The sequence below is a fragment of the Echinops telfairi genome, unplaced genomic scaffold (genome assembly GCF_000313985.2).
Source record: "Echinops telfairi isolate 266 unplaced genomic scaffold, ASM31398v2 ScPeMD7_7469;HRSCAF=8507_1, whole genome shotgun sequence".
NCBI classification, from domain to species: domain Eukaryota; kingdom Metazoa; phylum Chordata; class Mammalia; order Afrosoricida; family Tenrecidae; genus Echinops; species Echinops telfairi.
Genome location: NW_022111373.1, coordinates 150,085,456 through 150,088,876, shown reverse-complemented (window position 1 = coordinate 150,088,876; position 3,421 = coordinate 150,085,456).

Below are 3,421 nucleotides of genomic sequence, written 5' to 3'. Positions count from 1 at the left end.
CATGCTGCAGACAGGGTTGCTGTTGGAAACCAACACCCAACGAGGCCCAGGAAGGGCCCAGGTGTCTGTCCAGGCCCCCAGGCTCTCCCTCCCTCTCCCTGAAACCAGCCGCATTCTGCCCACAGTGGATTCCCCCAAGACCCCGGCTCTGCAGTTCACGGCAGCATCTCACAGACTCACGGCCTGACCATTAAGGACACATGGTCGTGAGGGCTGGTCAGTCCCAATCCCAAGGTTCACGCATCCATCTGAAGGACTCTCCTTGTCCCCCCCGAGGCTGCGGAAGCTGGTGAAGCCAGTGCAGGTGCCCAGCACAGCTCAAGTCCCAGGGACCACAGGTCAGGTGTGAGGTCAGCCAGAGGTAGGGTGCAGAGTCAGAAAAAGGATGCCCCACAACCAAAGCCGACCCCATTGCTTCTGCCCTTGCTCGGTCAGGAAGGGGCAGGCACAGATGTGTGGCTTTGATTTGGGGGAGGGAGGGTTGCCTTCTGCAGACCAGACCCCCAAGGAAATAGAGGGTATTGACCTGAGTCACACCCTTAGGGAGGTGGAGACTCAAAATGCTCCCACCCTGACACTGGATGGGCTGACCCCGTGGCTGCCCCCAGCTCAAACACAGCGGCTGTGGTGAGGCTGGCACAGGGCCGGGCACTCTTGCCTCCCGTGTGCACAGTTTCTAGGAATCAGAACCCACTAAGGGACCTAACCTGCACCCACACCACAGCCAGCTCCCTCCACAACTACAATGATCCACAGAACGACGAGGCTGCGATTGACTCTGAGCTGCTCATCTCAAGGTCAGTGGTTCAAGCTCACAAGCTGGTCCTCGGGAGAAGAAGGAGGCAGTGAACTCTGCTCTCAGAAACTCAAGGAGGCAGCTCTCCCCTGCCCTCGATGGTTGCTGTGTGTCAGATGGATGCGGCGGTGTGTGTGTGTGTGTGTGTGTGTGTGATGAAAGACCGGATGGTCCACAGTTACTTTACAGCGAGGTTAGAACAACAAGGGGCAGAGAGACCAGGTGAGAGGGAACGGGACCATCAGCAGAAACCGTGAGACCTCACGCACCGTGAAGGACGGCACCGATGTCACCGAGCAGCTTGCATAGACATCGATTGATGTGTGGCTTTACCTGCGACGGCGCTGCTTCCCATCAAACAGACAGGAAGCAGCTGCTGTGGGACGTGGAGGTGGACAGACATGGTCTGATGGGCTCCTCATGCCCTCAGCCTTCCCGTGTGCACAGAAGACTCCCTGGTCCAACAGGAGAGGGTGGAGGGTAGTGTGCAGACAGCAACAGCAGAAGCTCGTGTGAGCAGCTTGTCCAGGTAGGAATTGCCGCCCGCTGAGGGGACTCTCTGCTGTGGGCTGGGCAGGGTGCTCTTCATCCATTGATGGTGTGTTAGGCAGGGTTCTCTAGAGAAACAAAACCAGGACACTTATGAATATATATAAATGTATATGATAGGTTTATTCAGTGAGAAGGAATATAACAGCTAATTAGTCTTCCACACAGCAACACAGAGGGCTCAGTTCAACTCAATTCCATGGAGTAGTTAATATACTGAAAGTCCTTCGACTCATGTGGGCTGCCGGGTCCAAGGTTAAGGAAGCAGACGGCAGAGTCCTCCCTCGGACAAGACAGGCAGAGTCCACCCACAGGCAGCAAACAGCAGGCGGGTCAGCAACAGTCAGTAGCACAGGAGCTTAGCAAACCAGGCACCAAGGGATCTTGAACTCAAGCAATGCAGGGAAACAGGACCCACCAGCCTCAAGCTCCAGCAATGTGCACCAGCAGCGTGGCGAAGCAGGTCTGGAAGGAGCCTCAAGCTCTAGCTGCATGATCCACAGGTTGGGTTAGCCCACAGGCAGTGTAGCACACAGGTTGGGGCAGAGAACTAGCTAAAGCAGGTGCATACTGGTCGGATCACCATATAGAAAGAGAGATGGGAATGGGCCTTGGAAAGCCATTTATCTCATTGCCCCCCAATCAAGCTTCAACCTGATTAAACTTCACCCACACATTCCTATTGGCCTAGTTGGCGTGACAAACCTAACTGTCACAGATGGACAGTGAGGGGCGAGGGCCTGAGCATGCAGCAGAGAAACCAGGGAACCATGGACAGTGGAATTGCTGGAGCCCACCCCCGGGATGCAGGAGGAAGAGAGAGCTATCTGCTCCTGTGCAGAGAACCAGCCTCTGAAACCCACAGGGGTCTCTCAACCTGCCCCAGAGAGCTGCTGAGAATCGGTAGCACCTTGGTGGGAGCGAGCTTTGAGATCGTGATGGAGAGGGGGCTCGGGTCTGAAGAACCCTGCCCCTCTGAGGACAACAGGTGAAGCCACGTGAGGGTGGGGCAGGGCCTCTGGGAGACCCCGTGTGTGCCGATTCAGAAAAGGACTCGGAACCAGGGCTATCACTGCTGCTGTCTGCTGAAAGCAGAGCAGACCAGAAAGATGTTGACTTGTGCTTCATTGACTGTGCTGTGTTCACTGACACACTCTGCTCACATCCTCATGGGACTGGGGAGCTGGTGGGGACTTTCTGGACACTGAACGTCAACCTGGAGTGAGTCTGTGTCTCCCCGGTTCCCTGGGCCAGGCTGGGATAGACAGCAGATGAGCCCCCTCCCCTGGGCCGGGAACCACCTCTCTGCCTGCCCTCATGAGAAAGGGGCCAGCCTCATCTTTCATGGTGCCCCCTTTCGATGCAGATGTGTGTGCGAATCACAGGCTGCAACGACAGCCCAAACCACATGCTGTGGGGCTCTGCCCGTGATGCACCAAGGACCCGTGCTGTGCTGGACCTGGAGTCTCCTCTGCGAGCACTTGGGGCCACCGTGTGGGTGGGCCACAGGCGGCGGCCTCAGGAGCCCTCCAAGCTGACTTCTTCAGAGGTGGAGCTGCCCGCAGAGGTGCGGCGTGGGATGCGAGCCCATACACCTGCGGAAGCCACGTGATTGCTCTCCTGCCTGACGCCAGGCCATGTGGCAGGGGGTGGCAGCCTGACAGTGCTTGTTCTAGTCCTCTCTGTTGGCCTAAAATACAGCGAGGATGACCTGGGGGTGGGGGGCGGTCCCTCATTTAGGCCCCATTAGCAGCAGAGCTCACAGAGCAGCCATTTGGATAAGTCGCAGGGACAACTGGTGCTCTCCGGAAACCAGGGCTCCTACAGGAAGCTGACCCAGAATGACGCCTTCTCAGCAGGGCTCTAGAGCCTTGGCATGGGTGATGCCTGTGTGCACTCCTGGCAAAGGTCATGGGTCAGTGGGGCTCTTCCTGCCAGCTTGCCCAGGCAGCACCGATTCCCCACCACCACCACTGGGTTAGTTGCTCCTCACACACCCTTTGTCAGTCGGGGTGGACTAGAGAAACAAATCCATAGACACTCATGTGTGTATAAGAAAGAGGTTTATATACAAGA